Raw genomic sequence first — 24,452 nt, forward strand, 5'->3', positions numbered from 1 at the left:
TAATTAATGTTCAAGGATATGCAGCTATTCCACTATTCTTTCCCTTCCCCAAGAGTAGGTAGCCTCAATTTAGGACCAGGAGTTGACCAATGGTCAGAATTTGTAAAGGCTGCACACATTTATTTATTTATTTTATTAGATTTGTATGCCGCCCCTCTCCACAGACTCCTCATGGTCACATGACCACATTTCAGATGGTTGTAAAATCAGCTCATTGAATCATTCTTTGGTCACATGACTGTGATTTAGTAAAGTTTTTTGCCAGTTTCCAGACTGTTCAACTAGTTTTTAGTCTTTACGTTCAGTTGTTGGAAAAATCTCCCATAGGAATACATTGGTTCTCTTAATGTGCCCACTTAAGAGCCGGAGTGGCATAGTGGTTAGAGCGCAACACTGCAGACCACTTCAGCTAATTGCTATCTGTAGTTCAGCAGTTCAAATCTCACCACTGGCTCAAAGTTGACTCAGCCTTCCATCCTTCTGAGGTTGGTAAAATTAGGATCCAGATTGTTGGGGGCAATATGCTGATTCTGTAAACACTTAGAGAGGGCTGTAAAAGCACTGTGAAGCAATACATAAGTCTAAATGCTATTGCTATTAACAGTTGTGATATTTGCTTAATGACCATGTGGATCCATCTCAATATAAATCAAGGTTGGCCACATGAGTGCCTAGATATACAACAGTCATCATTTCTGATAGAAATTCTCAATCTGTATAGTCTGGAGGACAGAAGGGAAAGAGGGGACATGATCGAAACATTTAAATATGTTAAAGCATGGGTCCCCAAACTTGGCAACTTTAAGACTTGTGGACTTCAACTCCCAGAGTTCACCAACCAACTATGCTGGCTGGAGAATTCTGGGAGTTGAAGTCCACAAGTCTTAAAATTGCCAAGTTTGAAGACCTCTGTGTTAAAGGCTTAAATAAGGTTCAGGAGGAAAGTGCTTTTAATAGGAAAGTGAACACAAGAACAAAGGGGCACAATCTGAAGTTAGTTGGGGGAAATATCAGAAGCAACGTGAGATATTATTTTACTGAAAGAGTAGTAGATGCTTGGGACAAACTTCCAGCAGACGTGTTTGGTAAATCCACAGTAATTGAATTTAAACATGCCTGGGATAAACATATATCCATCCTAAGATAAAATACAGGAAATAGTATAAGGGCAAACTGGATGAACCATGAGATCTTTTTCTGCCGTCAATCTTCTATGTTTCTATGTTTCTAGACATGGAGTCCATAATGGATACGGTCATACATTGAGACTTGTGCTAGGAGCCTCAGAGATTAGAATGTAATACATTCCTGTTTAGGGCTCTGGCTTTGTTCTCCAGGCAGGATATCTGACCTTTTCAGTCTCCGCTTCATAGCATGAACAGTAAATGGTAGCCATTGTGGAGAGACTGGGATTGTTTTTTCAAGAGAGGGTTTGTTCTGCTTCCCTATCCTTCTAAGGAGATTGATAACAGATTCTTCCTTCTTGGTGACCTGTTTTAGTAACTTAGTCCTGTCCATTAGTTCCTATTCTGCTTTTCAATGAACGATTGCTCAGTTAATTGGCACAGGGACTTATTGTCTTAGCTTTCATTAGTTGCAGTGTAGGTAGGTGGATTACTCCTTCCTTGAATTTGGCAGTACTTGGGGCATTCACAAATACAGTTACCTATATCAGTTGATAGGCTTGCTGGCCTTTAATCACTATGATAGCTAATGAACACCAGCTAGAAAAGTCTGTGACTCTTGGCAGGCCATGCTAATCATTACCAAATGCTTATTCACTTTCAGACATAGAGAAGGTATGATATGTTCTTATTTATTTTATGTGACTTTTCAGCCAAAGTACCCCAAAAGTGGCACTGGAAGTAAAATAAATAAGCATCCATTTAAAAATAACCATGTATTAAGAAAGAGAGAGAGAGAGAGAAAAGAAAGAGAGAAAGAAAGAAGGAAGGAAGGAAGGAGAGAAAGAAAGGAAGGAAGGAAGAAGGAAGGAAGGAAGGAGAGAAAGAAACAAAGAAAGGAAGAAAGGAAGAAAGAAAGAAAGGAAGAAAGAAAGAAAGAAAGAAAGAAAAATATTTCCATAGTATTACTATAAAAGGCGTAATATGGGTGACTTTGCTCCTATGTTACAGTTCTGCAACTATATAACCCATAATCTTGAATAGTTCGAGACTCTTGTTATTCCTCTGGCAGAGAGCTCAGTGAACTCTATTTGTGCATGCCAATAAAAAAAGTAGTTTAGTGCTTCTATTTCCAATTGTCCTGATTCCTTTTTTTAAAGTGGGCATTTTTCCCACAACAGTCTGATATAGTTGGCAAGAGCACAGATCAAGAGCCAGGCAATCTGCCATTTTGGAGCCCACAGTTGGTGGTTTCTGCCTATGCTTTTCTTCTTCCCTGATCCAGAACTCATTTGGAGATACCATGTTGGAGTGAGATTGTAGGCAAATGTCTGGGGGACATTGCAAGAAGAAAATCAGGTGACTGAAAAAGGTGAGTTTGCATTTCTTGCCACCTGACTGTGCAGGAATAATAGGTGCTGGAATGTTTGCTTGTTTGTTTTATCAATTACGTATTGGAGGTATAAAAAGATATAACAGTGTTTATATATACATTATATTAGTAAGAGAGAAACATTAGGACATGAGACGGAAGGCACTCTGGTGCACTTATGCACGCCCTTTATTGACTTCTTAGGAATCAGGAGAGGTCAACAGTGTATAGTCTAAGGCGGTGTTTCCCAACCTTGGCAACTTGAAGATATTTGGACTTCAACTCCCAGAATTCTCCAGCCAGCAAATGCTGGCTGGGGTATTCTGGGTGTTGAAGGCCAGATATCTTCAAGTTGCCAAGGTTGGGAAACACTGGTCTAAGGGTAAAGTTTTGGGGATTGGGTGATGATATTACAGAGTCAGGTAGTGAGTTCCATGCATCAACTACTCGGTTACTAAAGTCGTATTTCCTGCAGTTGAGTTTAGAGTAGTTTATTTGTATGCCGCTCCGAGTCTTTGGAGAGGGGCGGCATACAAATCTAATAAATAATAATAATTTTAACTTTGTATCTGTTGTGAGCTCCGGTGTTGTGGTTGAAGCTGAAGTAGTGGTTGACAAGAAGGATGTTGTGGCAGATATGGGCTAAGCTTAGGTTGTGTTTAAGGCGACATAGTTCTAAGCTTTCTAAGCCTAGGATTGTAAGTGTAGTTGCGTAGGGTATATTGTTGCCTAAATGTTAGTGCCCAAAGGAGCATCAAAGAGTTGTTGCCTGATGTCTGTGGTCCATCCAACCTAACTGAATGTGATGTCTTGTGTCTCTGAATATATTCCCACCTCCACGTCAGAGCTGGATGTCACTCCCATGATCTCCTCACCATCAAAAGCAAGGGGTGGGAGGTGGGGTGGGGATAATTCCTGCATCCTGGCAAGGCAACAAAGAGCTGTACTAATGCATGTGAGTGAAGTGGTACTCTTTTTTTTTGACATCTCCACCCCATGCTCAGTCAACGAAGCGGTGGAAGTGATGTGCCGGTGCCTGGAGGCTGTTGGGGCCTGGATGGGTGTCAACAGACACAAGCTCAACCCGGATAAGACGGAGTGGCTTTGGGTTTTGCCTCCCAAGGACAATCCCATCTGTTGGACAATCCCATCTGTCCGTCCATTACCCTGGGGGGGAATTATTGACCCCCTCATAGAGGGTCCGCAACTTGGGCGTCCTCCTCGATCCACAGCTCACATTAGAAAAACATCTCTCAGCTGTGGCGAGGGGGGCGTTTGCCCAGGTTCGCCTGGTGCACCAGTTGCGGCCCTATCTGGACCAGGACTCATTGCTCACAGTCACTCATGCCCTCATCACCTCGAGGTTCGACTACTGTAATGCTCTCTACATGGGGCTACCTTTGAAAAGTGTTCGGAAACTTCAGATCGTGCAGAATGCAGCTGCGAGAGCAGTCATGGGCTTACCTAGGTATGCCCATGTTTCACCATCACTCCGCAGTCTGCATTGGCTGCCGATCAGTTTCCGGTCACAATTCAAAGTTTTGGTTATGACCTTTAAAGCCCTTCATGGCACTGGACCAGAATATCTCCGAGACCGCCTCCTGCCGCACGAATCCCAGCGACCGATTAGGTCCCACAGAGTGGGCCTTCTCCGGGTCCCGTCAACTAAACAATGTCGGTTGGCGGGCCCCAGGGGAAGAGCCTTCTCTGTGGCGGCACCGGCCCTCTGGAACCAACTCCCCCCGGAGATTAGACCTGCCCCTACTCTTCCTGCCTTCCGTAAACTCCTTAAAACCCACCTTTGCCGTCAGGCATGGGGGAACTGAAACATCTCCCCCTGGGCAAGTTTAATTTATATATGGTATGCTTGTGTGTATGTCTGTTAGTATATGGGGTCTGTTTTAAATCTTTAAATATTTTTAAATTTGTCAAATTATTTATGATTTGTTTCCACGTGTTGTGAGCCGCCCCGAGTCTTCGGAGAGGGGCGGCATACAAATCTAATTAATAAATAAATAAATAAATAAATAAATAAATAAATAAATAAATAAATAAATAAATAAATAAATAAATAAATAAATAAATAAATAAATAAATAAATAAATAAATAAATGTTTGTATCCAATGAAGGGCTACCACAATGTTTACTACCACACTGTCGGGGTGGCTTAAGCAGGGTGCCCTGTATTTATTTATTTATTTATTTATTTATTTATTTATTTATTTATTTATTTATTTATTTATTTATTTATTTATTTATTCTTTGTCCAATACACAATACATATAGAAGAGAATAGACATTGAGTAATATATATAAAGATAATATGTAAAATAGAAGAGAAAATATATGAGAGGAATAAAATATATATGATATATAAGGAAAGACAATTGGACAGGGGACATTAGGCACACCAGTGCACTTATGTACGCCCCTTACTGGCCTCTTAGGAACTTGGAGAGGTCAATCGTGGATAGAAATGGGGAGAAATGTTGGGGGTTAGGAGTTGACACTATTGAGTCCGGTAATGAGTTCCACGCTTCGACAACTCTATTGTTAAAGTCATGTTTTTTACAGTCAAGTTTGGAGTGGTTAATATTAAGTTTGAATCTGTTGCGTGCTCTTATGTTGTTGCAACTTCTTTCAGTGCAAATTGGGTGCTCTGAGGTGGAGCTCCATTTTCCCAATGTGTCGTCATCCCCCCCTGTCGGGCAGCAGCCCACCCCTGTTTGTATGTAAATCAATGTCTGGCCACTGACCAGAGCAGCCCATAAAATTTTCCAACTGCATGGAGGGGTGGGGGCATCAAGGACTATAGATTGCTTCTTACGAACCTCTGTGTTTTGAAATCAAGGGGATGGCCTTGCATGCCCCATTGAGCTGTAATTATTGCTGCATATGGAGTGTGGTATGTGGTAGATCATAATGGCTAGCTTGGATATTTTAGTTTTGGAAGGAGAAGTTAAATTAGAGAGTGGACAGGAAATTCCTCATTGTAGCTGCAATTTCTGGGATTAAGAGAAAAGATCTAAAATAAGGAAAGACAAGCAACCAATATAAAATGTTTTATCGGTGGCATTTGTCCCCAAAAAGATTGGCAAAAATATATCCAAATTCAAATCAGGCATGTTGGAAATGCAAACAAGAACAAGGCACCTTCTTTCATATGTGGTGGCTGTATCCTGAAGCAAAAGAAAATGGAGGAAAATTCATTAACAACAATTACAGTACAACAATTGAATACTCACCAGAATTTTTCTTACTAAGTACAGTATTGTAACGAAATCATACCCCCCCAAAGCATTAAGTATTTAATATTACACAAAGAGAAGCCAGGCACCCTAACCCTACCCTAAACCCTTGATGTTGGCCACTTTTAAGCCAGTCATATGACCTTTAAGCCACTCCCAGTCACATGATTGTCAAGCCACTCCCACCAAGTCACATGGGTGGCAAGCCACACCCACAAAATAATCCTCGCCCACAGTGTGGTAGTAAAATTTTTTGCAGTCCTTCACTGTCGATGATCCATCAGAACAAGAATCTCACCACAAGTAGTAGGCTGCCAATTTTTCAAGCAAGCCAAGTGCCTCTTTACTGAGAACCACTGGATGAGGGAAACTCCAGCTGTACGTGGTGCACAAAGAAAAGGTACATATCTCACAGGAACTGCCTTCCATAGCCAGGAGCAGATTTAGCTTCTGGCTTGATGCTTATTTGATCCTGACTCCTGCTATGTTTTCAAATTGTCGTGTTCTTGATCAGGTTTCTGGTCCTTCCTTTGGCAATGCAGTGACATGACTGGAGGTATTTTCCCATCACTTGGAAGACAGAATTATATTATTATTATTATTATTATTATTATTATTATTATTAATTAGATTTGTATGCCGCCCCTCTCCGTAGACTCAGGGCGGCTTACAGCAATGATAAAAACAATATATAATGACAAATTTAATAGTTAGAATCTAAAATAACAATAATACATTTAAAAATTCTAAAAAAAACAAGAAACCCCAATATATGAAAACATACATACAATCATATCATACACAAAAACTACCTAGGCAGGGGGAGATGTTTCAGTTCCCCCACGCCTGGCAACAGATGTGGGTTTTAAGGAGTTTATGAAAGGCAAGGAGGGTGGGGGCAGTTCTGATCTCTGGAGGGAGCTGATTCCAGAGGGTCGGAGCTGCCACAGAGAAGGCTCTTCCCCTGGGTCCCGCCAAACGACATCGTTTAGTTGATGGGACCTGGAGGAGACCAACTCTGTGGGACCTAACCAGTTGCTGGGATTCGTGCGGCAGAAGGCGGTCTCATAGAATAGAATGGAATGGAATGGAATGGAATGGAATGGAACAGAATGGAATAGAATGGAATAGAATTATTTTATTGACCAAGTGTGATTGGACACACAAGGAATTTATATTTGGTGCATATGCTCTCTGTGTACATAAAAGAAAATATAGATTTGTCAAGAATCATGAAGTACAACACAATGATTGTCATAGGGATTATATAAGCAATGAAGAAACAATCAATATTAAAGATCTTAAGGATACAAGCAACAAGTTACAGTCATACAGTCCTAAGTGGGAGGAAATGGGTGATAGGAATGATGAGAAAAAAATAGTAGTAATAGTAGTGCAGACCTAGTAAATAGTTTGATAGTGTTGAGGGAATTATTTGTTTAGCAGAATGATGGCATTCAGGAAAAAACTGTTCTTGTGTCTTGGACGTTTTGAAGGTAGGAGTTGAAATAATTTATGTCCAGGATGCGAGGGGTCAGTAAATATTTTCACAGCCCTCTTTTTGACTCGTGCAGTATACAGGTCCTGAATGGAAGGCAGCCTGGCAGCAATTGTTTTTCTGCAGTTCTGATTATCCTCTAAAGTCTGTGTCGGTCTTGTTGGGTTGTAGAACCAAACCAGGCAGTTATAGAGGTGCAGATGACAGACTCAATGATTCCTCTGTAGAACTGTATCAGCAGCTCCTTGGGCAGTTTGAGCTTCCTGAGTTGGCTCAGAAAGAACATTCTTCATTGTGCTTTTTTGATGATGTTTTTGATGTTAGGTGACCATTTTAGGTCTTGAGAAAGAGAGAACAGCAAAACCAAAAGGGAGAGTTTGCTATATAGGGGTAGTCTTCGACCACAATTGAGCCCAAAATTTTTATTGTTGAAGTGAGACATTTGTTAAATGAATTTGGGACCCATTTTCAGTGGTTAAGTGTAGTTGATAACCTGGTTGTTAAGTGAATCTGGCTTCCTTATTGACTTGCTTGTCAGAAGGTCACAAAAAGTGATCCCACTACCTTGGGACCCAGCAATGTCTTAAGTATCAACCAGTGGTCAAGTATCTAAATTTTGATCACATGATCATGAAGATGCTCGAAGGGTTGTAACTGTGAAAAATGGTCATGAGTCACCTTTTTCAGTGTTGTAACTTTGGATGGTCACTAAACAAACTGTTGTAAGTTGAGGACTACCTGTATAGGTTGCAAAATTCTAAATGACCTCTAGATGGCAGCCACCCATCTGATTTTTCTATATCATTCTGCTGTATCTAGTTCTCATGTGGATTTTTTACATTCTAGTTACCGTACTCTATAGTAGCATTATCAGAGGACCCAACCAATTGCTCTGCCTATCCATGCTGAACGTTCATTTCCAGAAAAGCATAATCTTGCAGTGATTTGGAACAGATGTAATGGAGGCAGAGCAGCGATCGACAATGGAACTAGCAAATTTCACACTGGGATAGTTTTCTGACAACTCAGGAATGGGTAGATAGCACTTTTAACCCAGCAGTGGGAAAATGCTCAGAGACATTCTGTAGGAGAAATAATATTTTATTTATTTTATTTATTTATTTTGTCCAATACACAATGAGGGTTTTAGTGGGTATATATCTATATATACATAATAAAATACATGTTGAAGGTTATAGAGGAGATACTCATAGTAAAATATATCTAAGAAATAATAGAAAAGAAGATAAAGTAATAGAACATATCAATGAAAGAATAGAAGAAGAGATATAGTAATAGAAGAAAGGTATAGGAGATATAGGAGAACAATAGGACAGGGGACGGAAGGCACTCTAGTGCACTTGTACTCGCCTCTTACTGACCTCTTAGGAATCTGGATAGGTCAACTGTAGATAATCTAAGGGTAAAGTGTTGGGGGGTTTGGGGATGACACTATGGAGTCCGGTAATGAGTTCCACGCTTCGACAACTCGGTTACTGAAGTCATATTTTTTACAGTCAAGTTTGGAGCGGTTAATACAGTATTAAGTTTAAATCTGTTGTGTGCTCTTGTGTTGTTGTGGTTGAAGCTGAAGTAGTCGCCGACAGGCAGGACATTGCAGCATATGATCTTGGGGGCAATACTTAGATCTTGTTTAAGGCGTCTTAGTTCTATGACTCTAAGAGGTTGTTCAGGGAGTCAGAAAGAAGTGAGTGAGTGATCAAATCAAAAGAAAAAGAAAAAGTCCAGTTAGGCGAGAGGAATTTGCTTCTTTCTAGTTGCTGGAGTACTTAGAGCTAATATTCTGGCAACTCTCTTTTTGCTACAAGAAGTTCTGCTTGAAAATTGTGAACTGATGCACTGAATCTTAAAAGCAGAGTCTCCTTTTAGCTAACAAGGAACAGTCCTTGTGATCCCTTATTGTTTTTTGAGCAGGGAAGAGAAGTGCAACCAGCAACTTACATTGCCAACTCCAAGGTCTATTTATAAATGCCAGAACAGAAGGTGTGGTATGTCCATGTATGAAAAAGATGGATCTTTGTCCCATTGGATGCCAATTGTGTAATGTAACTGTTTGTAGGAAAACAACATTTATTACATGTGTGTGTAATAGATCAATAATCTGAATTAATATAGTCATAGGGCCTTGAAATATTATGGGTGCTCAGTAGAAAATTCAAGCATTGCATGAAGCCATAGTATTTCTCATTGTATTTTGTTCAACAAGTCATGCCTAAAACAAATCAAGGATTATCATGAGCAGAATTTCCCAGATACTTCTGCTCTCAAAGCTCTTGAGTACACAGAATAGATTCATGGAAACAAAGACTGGATGGTTTGTAATTATAGGGCTATGATGGTGTGAGCCCATCCCTTTATTGTCAAACGAAACTATGCTAATAGAGATGCTTTGAACAATTGTGTACTAGAACTACCTTCCCTGGGCTGCAAAACCCCAGACAACCACTAGATGGCAGAAAAATGTTAGGGCTTCTATACAATAGAAGAGTGATGGCGAACCATTTTTCCCTCGGGTGCCAAAAGAGCGTGAGTGCATGCTATCGTACATGCGTGAGTGCCCACACCCATAATTCAATGCCTGCGGAGGACGAAAACAGCTTTCCCCACTCCCCGGAGGCCCTCTGGAGGCCAGAAACTGCCTGTTTCCTAACTTCTGGTGGGCTCAGTAGGCTCATGTTTCACCCTCCCCAGTCTCCAAAAGCTTCCCTGGAGCCAGGGGAGGGTAAATACGCCCTCCTCTATCCCCCCCCCAAGGCTCTCTGGAAGCCAAAAACGCCCTCCCAGAACCTCTGTGCAAGCCAAAAATCAGCTGGCAGGCACACACATGCACATTGGACCTGAGCTAGGGCAACAGGTCGAGTCCCAGCAGATATGGCTCCACGTGCCACCTGTGGTACCCGTGCCATAGGTTCACTATCACTGCAATAGAAATTGTAGATCAGGGGTGTGAAACTTGTAGCATCATTTTCCCCCCTTTGCTAAAACAGGGGTGGATGTGGCCAGTGTGCGATGCACCTGGCTGATGGGCCACAGGTTTGACACCCCTGCTGTAGATGCTGCCATCTAGTAGCTATCTGAATTTTTACAGCCCAGTGTGGATAGCCTTAGTCTTACTTACATACTAATAGAAAAATTAGCATGTTGATCTTTCTACCTATTAGCCTTGATCCTTCGATCACTGCATAGTGCATAATAAACTTAGTAAGATTTATATATATATATTTAAAAATACCTGCATTGGTTGCCAATTAGTTTCCGGTCACAATTCAAAGTGTTGGTTATGACCTATAAAGCCCTTCATGGCACTGGACCAGATTATCTCAGGGACCGCCTTCTGCTGCACGAATCCCAGCAACCAGTTAAGTCCCACAGAGTGGGCCTTCTCCGGGTCCCGTCAACTAAACAATGTTGTTTGGCGAGACCCAGGAGAAGAGCCTTCTCTGCGGCAGCCCTGGTCCTTTGGAACCAACTTCCCCCAGAGATTAGAATTGCCCCCACCCTCCTTGCCTTTCGTAAGCTTCTTAAAACCCACCTATGCCGTCAACCATGGGTGAACTGAGATATTCTTTCCCCCTAGGCCTTACAATTTACGCATGGTATGTTTGTATGTATGTTTGGTTTTATAATAAGGGTTTTTTAGTTGTTTTAGTATTGGATTGTTACATGCTGTTTTTTATCACTGTTGTTAGCCGCCCCAAGTCTGTGGAGAGGGGTGGCATACAAATCAAATCAAATCAAATCAAATCAAATCAAGAAAGAAAGAAAGAAAGAAAGAAAGAAAGAAAGAAAGAAAGAAAGAAGACTTCACTACAACTATCCAAAATGGCACCCGAAGAAAGAGAGTCACTTAGGTGAGTTGGGCAGTATAGAAATCTGATGAATAAATAAAACGAATCAATAGAATGCGAAGCTTGAAATAACTCAAGTTGCAGAAATAAATGAATCCCAAAGCAGGGGAAGCAGATCATTACAAAATAATTAGATGTGGAATGAACTTGCTAAGCAGGCGTGGAATGCTGACTTTAAAAGAAAAACAGATTGAATGAAAAGGAATATTAGGCAAAAAAAAACCCCACGTCTGGCTTTGCTGGCCGGACCTGTGAACAGGAGCACTTGTTTATACATTGAGCTTAGCTAAACTACTATGCAAAAGCCCTTAAACTTATATACTGCTTCATAGTGCTTTTTTCAGCCGTTTGTAAGTGGTTTTGCAGAGTTAGTATATTACCCCCAACAATCTGGGTCTTCATTGATTCCATTGATACCAAAACAAACGAACAAACAAACAAACAAGCAAACAAAAAAGCTTAAATCTTGACCTGATTCAAAAATGCAGCTTGTTGTTGGGAGGAATCTGTGCTTCTCTTCATTCCCTCTACTTTGCAGTTAAAAGTTCATTTCCACAAGGAAAATAAATCACCCCGGGTGTACTTTGCTGAGACATTGTTTACTCTGGTAGCGAATTCTTCCAGCCCTTACCTTTTTAGAATCCCAAGAATGCAGGAGAAATTGCAGAGGTGAACATCCTGACCTTTTGTTGCTGTGAGCTGCTATTCCTGCTTAAATCTTTGGCAGCAGGAAATAAAAAGACTGCTCAGCTCCTCTCGCATATTTTTCCCTACCAGAATATAATCTCTACGCAGAACAAATGTCAAACTTTATATATTATTTTTTTGGAGGGGGGGAGGTTTAACTATGTATTTCAATGTCAGTCCCTTTGTTAGGCCCGCTTCATATAAGCAGGGGTCCCCAACTTATAGTCCATGGACAAGCACCAGGCTTCAGCATGCCAGAAAACAGGCCACACAAGCAAGTGAAGAGCCCCATCAGAGGGATAGAGGCAGTGCACGAAACCACTTCCCCTATGGTCCACGGAAAATTTATCTCCATGGAACTGGTCCCTGTTGCCTAAAAGGTTAGGGGCCACTGCTCGGCAGATCCGAAATAACGCCAATGCAAATAAATAAACAAACAAACAAATAAAATAAGCATGTGTACATCTTATATTTTTGATGGTAGGAAAGGGGATATTGACTTAAGTCTGACACTTTTTTATGTATAGTGATTGTTATGCATATCTATAGTTGGTAATACTTTTAGAAGGGTCACCAAAAATAAGGAAGCTTTCAAGCATTTCCAGGCATTTTTGTTGGGGAAAATGTTATTTTTTTTAAAAAAAAATAAGGATACGAGCGAAGCAAGAAATTCAAAAAGTTAGGCCACATCAAGTGGTTTAGCCATGATGCCTATCAATTCCAGGGAGATGTTTTGAGCTGAACACATATTAATTGTTGGCATCAGTAACATCTAGCATCCATGAACAAAAGAAAAGATTACTCCACATGCTTAAAATACAATTTCCCATAGGTCTCCTGTCGTGATTGGAAAACAAAGATTTTCTCACCCGGCAGAGAACAAACAAAATCCAGAATCTTTATTTAAGATAAACCAGACATTAATTTGCCCATAGAAAAACACGACTATGAATCTTTTAAAAAATAAAATAAAATTCATGTTTCCCCATAAAGAGAAACTGTCGCTGAGAAGAAAAACATCATTTGGAAATTGGTTTTCAGAAATAATACTAATCTTATTCCCATCCCCACCTTTCAACCTTGGTGAGTATTCAAGGAGCCTAACTATTATAAAAAGATGGAGATATAAAATATTGAAACAATTACAAAACACACTAATAAAAGCATTAAAGATTAGAAGCAACAGATGGGAATGGTCTGTTGTATGCCAGCAGTATGGACCTCTAACAGCAGAAACATCCACCACCTTAATTTTTCTTTGTTTAATGACTGTAGGAGATGACCAGGCTGAGTTCAAGGGCAAGGTCAAATGCATCATCAGTCTGGAGTCAAGTCCTCTCCATTGACTCTGTTCTGGCATCAATTTGCTTTGATTGTTAATATATAAGATTCTTGGGTATAAGTTGCATGGAATAAACTCACAATGAATACTTTTGAACTCTATTCTGGCTTCTGGTTTCTTCCATCTGACAATGACTGCTGCAAAAAGAAGATAACGTTGGGTCAGTTATGTGGCTGACTTACAACCATTTTTAAAAAAATTATTTATTATTTATTTATTTATTTGTTTGTTTGTTTGTTTGTGTATTTATTTGTTCAATTTTTATGCCGCCCTTCTCCTTAGACTCAGGGCGGCTTACAACATGTTAGCAATAGCACTTTTTAACAGAGCTAGGCTATTGCCCTCACAATCCGGGTCCTCATTTTACCCACTTCGAAAGGATGAAAGGCTGAGTCAACCTTGAGCCAGTGATGAGATTTGAACCGCTGACCTTCAGATCTACAAGTCAGTTTCAGTGGCCTGCAGTACAGCACTCTACCTGCTGCGCCACCCTGGCTCCTTCATGATGAGCAGGCTTCATTACAGTCATAAGTAAAGTCAAGAACCACCTATATTGGATATCACAAGATCCTTGAATTTAACTTCTCCCTCAATGTTGCTCAACCTCTATTTGAACATATCAAAATTTGTGAAGCATTACACCATTTGATAATTGGTTCCATTGCTGAAGTGCTCTAATTATTGGGATGTTTTTACTAACGTTCAATTGCAGTCTGTCATCAAATAACTTAAATCCATTATTTGGTGTCCTGCACTGCTCAAGAAAAATCTTGATCTTCTTTTGTTTGGTATCCTTTCAGATTTGCAGGAATGCTGCCACTGGAAAGTGTTATTTAACATCGCCCCTCCCTTAACTACCAGTCTTTTCTTCTGAAGACTAAAATTTAACCATGTCTTTCGATCTCTTTTTGTAGGAAGTTGTTCCTCTTTGGCTTCCCCGGAACCTGTTCCTGTTTCTCTGAATCCTCTTTAAAATGAAGTAAGCAGAACAAAATGGCACAATTACTTCCCACAACCTGAAAGCTATGTACTTATTGATGCATTTGTCTTGTTGTTATCACACTGCTGACTTATGCTTATTTTGTAATTAATAGCTGTTCCAAGAACTTTTTCACAAGTGCTATTTCAAACCAGGTATTGCCCCCCCCCCATGTTAATGCCAAAGTTTACATTTGTCTCTCCTAAATTTTGATTAGCTACTTTCAATATTATTATTATTTATTAGATTAGATTTGTATGCCGCCCCTCTCCGTAGACTTAAAGAAATCATTCTGAATTTTATTTAAATCTTCTAAAATATTCACTATCCCATTTAATTCACAGAAGATCCTGGGACTCTAGAAAGAATGCAAGAAGAGCAATAAAGATAAGAGGTCTGGAGATTAAACCTTATGATGAACTGTTAAGGGAGCTAGCTATGATTAGCCTAATAAAGAGAAGGATTAGGAGTGAGGTGATAGCTGTCTATCAGTACTGGTGGGGCAGTCATGAGGAGTAGGAGTTGATAAAGCACCTAAGGGCAGGATGAGAAGCAATAGATGAAAGCTTGTTAAAGAGAAATCCTACCTGGAATTAAGCAGAAATTTTCTGACAGACACAGCAATTAGCCAATGGAAAAGCTTGCCTTCTGGAGTTGTGGATAATCCATCAATGGGGGTTTTCAAGAAAGATTGGACAGCCATTTCTCTGGGTTGGTATAAAGACTCCTGCCTTGGGCAGGGGATTGAACCAGACATATGATTCTATGGGTAATATTGTATATTAACAAATGTGATCAGCATACACGAATCCCAGCGACCGATTAGGTCCCACAGAGTTGGCCTTCTCCGGGTCCCATCGACTAAACAATGCCGTCTGCCGGGACCCAGGGGAAGAACCTTCTCTGTGGCGGCCCCAGCCCTCTGGAATCAGCTTTCCCCGGAGATTAGGACTGCCCCCACCCTTCTTGCCTTTCTCAAACTTTTGAAAATTCATCTATGTCGCCAGGCATGGAGGAATTGATATATCCTTAGCTGCCTTTGATTTTATGTATGGTGTGTTTGGGCTGTATGACTGTTTGTAATAGGGGGTTTTTAAAGACTGTTTTAACATTGGATTTGTATATGATGTTTTATTGTTGTGAGCTGCTTCGAGTCCTCGGAGAGGGGTGGCATACAAATCTAATAAATTATTATTATTATTATTATTATTATTATTATTATATTATTATTATATTATTATATTATTATATTATTATATTATTATTATTATTATTATTATTATTATTATTATTATTATTATTATTTCCCACTCCCAACAAAATATTCCACCAGACTTGAAATACTGGCATTAGACAATTTACAACTATGTCGCCTCTGATCTGATCTAAATGTAGTTCATAAAATCATATACCAAAATGTACTTCCTGTTAGTGACTACTTCACCTTCAACAGCAACAATATGTGAGCACATAATAGATTCAAACTAAATGTAAACAGCTCTAAACTCGACTGCAGACAATATGATTTTAGTACTGGAGTGATCAATGCCTGGAATGCACTACCTGGCTCTGTGGTTTCTTCCCCAAACCCTAAAAACTTTAATCTGAGATCGTCTACAGTCAACCTCTCCCTATTTCTAAGAGGTCTGTAAGGGGCGTGCATAAGCGCACCACTGTGCCGACCGTCTCTGTCCTACTGGCCTATTGTCCTCGTTCATTATTACTTTTTACTTATGTTGTGTTTATACAAACTACTACCATTCTATACATGTTTTACAAACAAACAAACAAAACACTTGATTCTGAATTATTTTCCACAATCCACTGAATGATAGCTGATTTTGCACATTATCAAACACTCTTGGAAAGCACTAAAATATCAGCTAATTCAAGCTGACTGTACAATGTGTTCAACTAGCTCTTACCAGTACTTTAAGGTCTGGATGAGAAGCATTCAAAATGAAGCATTTTTGACATCCCTGTAATGTCTGTGTAGATTCTCATGAGTTCCAAATTAATTTGAAACGAGTTTGAAGTGATTCTATTGATACTCTATAGGTAATAATAATATTAATAATAATTTATTAGATTTGTATGCCGCCCCTCTCTGCAGACTCAGGGCGGCTCACAACAATAATAATAAAATAATAAAACAAATCTAATGTTTAAAAGAAAACACATTAAAAACCCAACATTTAAAAACCATGCAACACAAGCATACTATATATAAATTTATATAAGCCTGGGGGAGATGTCTCAATTCCCCCATGCCTGGCAATATAGGTGGGTCTTAAGCAATTTATGAAAGACAAGGAGGGTGGGGGCAGTTTTAATCTCTGGGGGGAGTTGATACCAGAGGGCCGGGGCTGCCACAGAGAAGGCTCTTCCCCTGGGGCCCGCCAGACGACATTGTTTAGTCGACGGGACCCAGAGAAGGCCAACTCTGTGGGACCTTATCAGCCACTGGGATTCATGTGGCAGAAGATGGTCCCGGAGGTAGATTATCTATAACCATAATGGCAAACCTATGGTATGCGTGCAACAGGTGGCACACAGCACGCTCTCTGTGGGCACGCGAGCCATCAGTCTAGTTCAGTTCCACCATGGATCCGTGTGCACCACCCGCTGGCTGGCTGATCTTCAGGGCTCTGCCGCGCCTGCAAGGGGGATGCTCATGCATTTGTGGGGGTGGGGTCATGCAGGCTGTGTGCTCATGCTCAAGGTGGGGAGCATGCACTGGGGCCATGCACGCATTGCATTTTGAGGGTTTGGGTGCGCGCACTTTGGGCACTCACTCTGGAAAAGGTTAGCCATCACTGATCTATAACATTCAGAACAAAGCAGCTTCATTATAGTAGAAGCCAAATAGACAATGACAGCCATTCATTCCCTATTTCCGCATCATCATCCACCTGCATGATTAACTTGCAATGGTTAATGATCATTTATAATAGTGCAGTATTATCCGGTTTGTCCATTTTACCAGAATAACCTATGTACCTTCTCGTATAAAGGTATTCTTATACTTTCGTTGAGTGTCAGAGGATGAAAAAGGGAATTATCATCTGTATTTTTATTGGCATTGTTAGCTTGTGGCTGTTAATGTTATTGACATCGTAAGAGCAGGAAATTATGTACTGGGCCAGCATCATCCTGTGGTTAAATTTGGAGGCACTTCGTAATGCCTTAGAGTATTTTTCCAGGATTACGTGAAATCTGAAGACAGATTGCATCATAAAAATCAATGAAATATTTATTTTAAGAGTGGAGGAAATGCTCCTTCAACCAGGAGTGAAATGTATATTTTATTATTCATCCATATATCTTCGTTGTCCTGATAATCAATCCAGGATGTGTGAATACATTTTACAGTATATTTATTTTAGAACAATCTCTTTCCCACTCTTGTGTTGGCATGTGATGCCGTTAATATACTTGCCCTCCATTTGTTGCCAAGTGAAGAAAATAGCTTTTTGGCTTGATGTTGTAAACCAGAGAAATGTGCTATAATATTTTACTTATTATTAACTGCTCTTGAGCAGTTGACAATAACATAAACAAATCCCAAATGTTAGAATGTATATTGAAAAATTAATGGCGGGTAATTTCTATACCCACAAATCATTTTCATTGCACAAATTGCTTTGCAGAGATAAATCAAAGCTGCTTAATGTACACTGATGTTAATACAATCGTAAAAGAACAGATTGACATCTCATGTCCAGAAATATACTGTTGCTTTGTCCCAAAGGTGCTTTTGCAAAAGGCAACTGGACTTTCTTTGTTTTTCCTTGAAGATTCTTATCCAAGAAGCTTCCTCAGTTCTCTTATTCTGTTCTGTTGCTTCTCAATCTGAGGTAGTATCAGCCTTAAGCAAATGGGAATGAAATATATAAGACTAGAGAGAAGCTACAAATACTGTACCAGCTATAATCTGATGGAAAATATCTGTATTATAATTATAAATATCTATATTATAATAGTAAGAGAATTTCCAGAGGATTGCAATCTGGTTTTCCAAATGTGACAATTGGAATTAATTCCAGGAATGTCAGTAAATCAACTCATAGTTTATTTATCAATCTCACTTTTATGTTTAACAGAATCCTTTCTGCCTGTATAGCTGTTCTGTTTAATATTAATTAATTAATTCAACCAAATATTTAAACCAAAGCACAATTAATTAATTGTGTTTTGGTTTAAATAGTACTCAGTTCTGAGATCTTTCTGCATTAATTTTGGACACAATATAATAATTACACTATTGTTACACTGGAGAGCTTATACACCTTGTTAGTACTATGTACATAACTAGTTTGGTTTGGCAATATAGAACACAAACCAACAATGTATATTTACGTATAATAGAACACTGTTGCTTTAAGAGCTAGTGTTACGGATTGCCATATGAGAGAGCCAGAAGCCTTACTCTCTCAGACTCTTTCGGCTGTTTTCTGCTATTCATCGCTATTTGTACTTTGTCTTTGTGACGATGCTGTATTTAGAACTGTGCGTTCAAATGCTGATTTTATGCATTTGTAAGCTGAACAAGTAAGGTTGTAGCATTGTATATGTATTGAGAGCTATTGATGGATGTAATTGTGTATGACCAGGATTGTTCTTGACTAAGATATTTGACAAAGTAAATAATATTTTATATACTTAATGTATCTGGATTGTATTACTGAAATATTACTAGTATCTCTGGTCTATCAGCTGGATATCTCAAAGCCTTCGTTTCCCCTGTGTATGTGTATCTTTGACTACTAAGAGATTACTCTGCACACTCAGTGATGGACTACAAGACGGAACGCTAAATTGCACTCGCCGCCACAGCTCGTAAGTTCTTGCAGGACCAGCGCGATTTTGCTGTTGCACCTATGGAGGTAGCAAAATTGCGCCTGTGTTTCAGCGAGGTTTTACCTAGAGCTCGGTGCACAATTTTGCTATCTTCACAGGTGCAGCAGCAAAATTGCACTGGTCCCACAAGAACTTACGAGCGACCACGGCGATCAAAGCGTTCCGTCTCGTAGTCCACAGCTGTGCACATTCCTTAACGGTTCACACACTTTGTCTTAATTTCAAATGCTCTGAGGAAGAGTTCAGTTGAACTGTTGTTTCCCTGCAGTCTACTAAGTCAGTGTTTCCCAACCTTGGCAACTTGAAGATATTTGGACTTCAACTCCCAGAATTCCCCAGCCAGAGAATGCTGGCTGGGGAATTCTGGGAGTTGAAGTCCAGATATCTTCAAGTTGCCAAGGTTGGGAAACACTGTACTAAGTGATGTGTACAAAAGGAAATGTCAGAAAGTAAAAACAAAAGAGGATTTTCAGAAAAATAACACTGTGACATCAGAAATTAGAGGTCCTTAGCCATTTTGGATTCAAATCTCTCTTTTGGTTGGCTTCAGTTCTATTTTCATGCAATCCCATGTGATTCCTAAGAGCAAAACTGCCTACTTCTGCATTAAAGATAACTTCTAATAGTGGCTCCACCATTCTAAAAATATCTGTGTTTTTAATCTTAAACAAGATTGACCTTATAGTCTATTAGACAAATTAAGAAAAGCTTATAAGCTACAAGATTATGCTTCTAAGGCTAAGAAAGGGAGGGCAAGTTCAACTTATTTCTCTACATCAGTTTAGCCTGTCCTTTAAACAAAGCAACTTCCATGATTCACCAAGATTAGTAGAATTACACTATTCCTAGTTCTTCATTTTGCAGGTTAAAGCGTTTGCAGGTTAAACGCATAACATAACATAAAAGAAAAGAATGGCGAAGAAACAGTGGAAAAATAAGACCAGGAACCTATTTTGTTAACTTTCTATTGTAAACAATGACCAAGTGGAAGAAACAGGCCAGGAAGACAGGCAGAATTGCTGGAGCTAAAAGTTCATTTCGTATTGGCCACATGTAAATAATCTCTTAGAAGAAGCAACTGAAGACACATGTTTCTGAATGACAGAGCTGGGTTTTGGGGGTTTTAAAATATAGATGTAATGCTCTGCCTCAGCCAAAGCCTCAGAATGACTCTGGACAATTAAGCACCGTTTCTTACTGTTGTGGTTAACTCTGGCCCAGCTCCTGCCCCAAGGAATGTGCAGGTGGATGTGGGGGCAACATCCACATGCTGCAGGCCTCTTTTGCTCCCGATGGAATCTGCCGGCAAAGCCTCCTCTGACCAAGGAAGCGTGAGTGACAGGGAAGAGGGGAGTTTGGCAGACAGCCCAGGAGGAGATCAATCATCTGTATCATCCTTGGATTCTAAACAAGAATTAATGACACATCCACGCATTCGTAGAGGGATGCATAGGAGACAACAACTGAAGGATTATTACAAGAGAAAATGAGGCCACCTGTGGTTGGGTGGGGCTGCTGTAATTAGTGCTACAGATAAAAAGAACAACTTGCTGGTTTAGCCTTGTGGCAATTTATCTGATTCATTGTTTTGTCAAGATCGTGGTTTTTGTTCTGTTCAAGATTGTGTGTGGACTCTCTGGACTTTAGAATTGGACTCAATTTCCCAGTTATTGGGTGAACAATTGGACTGCTTTTAACCTGTGCCTTGTGTGTACCAGAAAATCCCTTTGACATTTAAAAAGGGAGCTGTTTCTGTTTTGCTGTTTATAAAAACTTTTGGGTTTTCCTTTTATAGTGTGGTGTGTGTCTTCCTGGACTAATTACCCTGTAATTACGGGCGGTTGAAACACGCCGGCAGAACACTTACTACCCTGAAATAGGAACGGACAGCTTTTCTACTGCTCATCCTTTCCCTATTCAATATTCTCAGCCTTGCAATCCTAATTTGAGCGGTGCCACAAAAGAACATTCAAACCACCCAGAGTTACTCTGAGATAAGGTGGGCGGCCTACAAATCTTATAAACAAACAAATGTATAACATTTGCTTGTTGTATAAAATACCTTGGTTGGATATGGGGAATTAAATAGTCACATCCAAAAAGGAGCTCTTCCCAAATTGAACTAGCAAGTCCATAGCCTGGCAGTGGTGAGACAGGGTGAGGATAGACATGGAACATCAGTTCCAGACTACAGAATAAATGGAGTAGTCTTTGTCCAGCTCTAATATAAATTCTATACAAATGATAGAGCTCCTTCTCTAGCAGCATTTAGATTTTTGTGGTGTGAAAATGCAGCGTTGTATTCGAATCCAACTAATGTACAGTCTTTGCTATTTCCCTAAAAATATAACCAGAACAAACATCATTCCCTGTGCTGAGTCAAACAGAAGGTCCATTGATTATAATAACTCCAGGCTTGTAAACTGAAAATGAATATTTAACAAATGTGACTGGGACTGTCTTTTGATAGCATCCCCACTTTCATACTTAGTGATATAATTTTTTTTAAAAAAAACATTATCACTTTGGGGATCTGCAGAGAAAAGCAAGTTTCGCTCAAGTCCGTTTTGGATTGAGCAGCGTATAAATGCAATCAATCAATCAATCAATCAACCAATAAACTGTCAATCGAACAGTCATGCATGCTAAAGTACTTCAGGATTATGGTTGCTGGATCCCCAGTTTTACCCTGAAAATCTGAAGGCTCTCATACTGAAATCAGCAGAAATGTATTCATTTTATTAACCTTCCTTCCTTCCTTATTTATTTATTTAATTTTTCTTTCTTTCTTTCCCTTCTTTTCCTTTTTTCTTTTCTTTCTCTTTCTCTTTCCCTTTCCCTTTCTTTCTTTCTTTCTTTCTTTCTTTCTCTCACCCACTTTCTCTCACACACTTTCTTTGTTTCTTTCCTCTGTCAGTCTTTTTCTCAATTCTCTTCTGATTGAAGTAAAGCAATTAGGAGATGACTGTGACAATAATGTTCAATTTTATAGAAAACTGTTTCTCCTGCCATTCTCACAGTTTCAGTTGGAGAGCAGACGTGACTGCAGCTGTTGAGGAAACCACTTTTTGTTTATAACAGGAAATGCTCTACATACTGGGATGGTGAACATGTGATTAATGGACAATGTAGACTCCTCTGCCCTACTTTTGATTTCCTGAAAACACTCCAAGATTATCCTGCCAAAATTCAGCCATAACAACAACAAATCTGACCAATTGTGGGTATTCTTGTGGATTCTTCCTAAAGAGAATGTTAAGGAAAAAATGCTTAAATACACATATATATTCAAACTTACATTTCTGCTGATAAAGAAATAAAGGTAGACCACTATCAATATATTTCAAGCTATACAGCTCTCATCAGCTAGCCAAACTCTTCTTGGATTCGAACGTGGGCTCTTTGCCTTGTCAGGCAGTTGCTTTAACCCCTAAGCCACAAGTTCTCCTCCTAAGCTTATCAGTATGCTCCCTCCCATATTTGGATATACCAGGTAACTCAATAGAAAAAAACATATATATACAAAGGGAGAGACACACACAGATACACAGAGACAGACAGACAGTCAGATAGACAGACAGACATAAACTGAAAAAGGTAAAAAGAAAAAAAACTACCATTTGAAGTAGATTCTTTATGTGGACTTACATGGAATCTGTGCAAGTATTTTTTTAAAAGTGCCTATTCAATGTTATCATTCGTTATTCAGTTTAGAAGTAGTCCTCAACTTATTTGTTTAACAACCATTAAAAGTTATGACAGTGCTGAAAAAAGAGACTTATGACAAGTCCTTGCATTTACAGCTGTTGAATCATTCCTATCACATCACCAAAATTCAGGCGTGATTTACAACAGTTGGGGGATCGTGTGATCCCCATTTGGTGCCTTTCCAGGGGTCTTCTAACAAGTCAATGGGAGGAGCTGGATTCATTTAACAACCACATGATTCATTTCATGATCACGGTGATTTGCTTAATGACAGTGGTAAAAAAGATCATAAAATTGGGAGCAACTCACATAATGACTGCAATGCTTAGCAGCAGATGTCTCAGTCCCAAATGTGGTTGTACAAAGACTATCTGTATTCTGGGTTCTCACTTTAGTTTAAAATATGTACTGTACAGTTATGTTGCTTCCCTCTCTCAGTATGAATTTTTTTAAGGTTATGAAGAAATATAGAAATTGAGTAATAAGACTACAAAAGAAGGAAACATGCAGATGAGCACAACTAATTTCCCTATGTAAGGAAATAAGTCTCTATTTGCATTCTTGTAGAATTTGAATGGTTTACAAAATTATCAAACACAGAGTTAAAAAAATGAAATCCTAGAGGAAATATCTAATTAATTAAAATATCATGAAGGTCTTCAGAAGGCCAATAAGGTGGAGGAGAGGACATCTGGGAATCAAATAGAGGAAAACTGATATAATAGCATAAGATAATAGAATAAAATCTTGGTGGCTGCTGGTTTCCACTCTCACTTCCATAATGTTGCCTCTGGTTGGGTCTTACTATTTTAACTGTTCCAGCAATTTCCTAAACCACCCCGAGTCTACAGAAAGGGGCGGCATACAAATCTAATAAATAAAATAAACTGCAATATCTATATTTTCTTTTTGGATGATATACGAGGTTAGCTAAAGTTTTGGCATGCAATAGATAAATAAATGATTTGAAAGACTGACAAGGAAAAAGAGTCATTTGTTTTGTTTATTTTAAAATACATAATTGTCACTGGACTTGTGGAGCAGTAGATATTTGTGGGATTATAACTATTTTTAAGCTTGAATCCCAAACATTACTCCTGTTGCCAATAAAATGAAAGAAAGTATTTCAGAAATATTTCTGTTTCTGACCCATAATCCTTCTCTTTTATGATTTGTATCAATCTTCACTGACTGTCATTTAATATAATTATACAATTTTATCCCACTTTTCTGCTAAAAACCCAAGACAGTGAAGATCCCCATTTATTTAATCCTCCCAATAACTGGGTTGAGGAAGTAAATTTTGTTAGGTGAACTTCAGTTTGGATCCGAACGTCAACCTTACCAGTCCCAGCACAAAATGTTAAGTTTTATATCTTAAAGCAAGTTCCTCTTGAGTTAGCTTTCTACTGAGGTTAATGTGTGGAAATGTTGCGCAAAATTATTCAGCTACTTTTTATAACAGAAGAAGAAACCTGAATAAGGAGTTTACTCTTGACATAGTGCCTTAAATGAAAAAGATAGATATTGTCCATGTTGGAAGCCAGAGGTTGGGTGGCTTGAAGGAAGAGGCAGGAGGCGGCTTTGAATAAAAATAGCTGTTTATTCAAAGCAATTCAGTTCAGACACACAACAATGGAAATGGGGCTGACAGCTTCCTTATTTATGCAAAGAGCACCAACAAGGCCCAGAAGAAATGCCTGGTACTCCTGGCAAGAGACAAATCTTCACTCCCTCTGGAATTTGGAGCGAATCTCCATCCCT

General features: G+C 39.3%; 1 long non-coding RNA gene across 2 annotated transcripts in view; it reads left to right on the forward strand.

Annotated features, from left to right (window-relative positions):
* The window catches only part of LOC139167761 (uncharacterized), a 150,936-nt gene that overhangs the window by 116,928 nt on the left and 9,556 nt on the right, over nt 1-24,452 (forward strand). For both annotated transcript variants that reach the window (XR_011559188.1, XR_011559187.1), the window contains exons 6-7: nt 10,954-11,115; nt 14,056-14,120. This is a non-coding gene — a long non-coding RNA (uncharacterized lncRNA). The remainder of the gene's footprint in view (nt 1-10,953; nt 11,116-14,055; nt 14,121-24,452) is intronic.

The sequence above is a fragment of the Erythrolamprus reginae genome, chromosome 5 (genome assembly GCF_031021105.1).
Source record: "Erythrolamprus reginae isolate rEryReg1 chromosome 5, rEryReg1.hap1, whole genome shotgun sequence".
Lineage (NCBI taxonomy): Eukaryota > Metazoa > Chordata > Lepidosauria > Squamata > Dipsadidae > Erythrolamprus > Erythrolamprus reginae.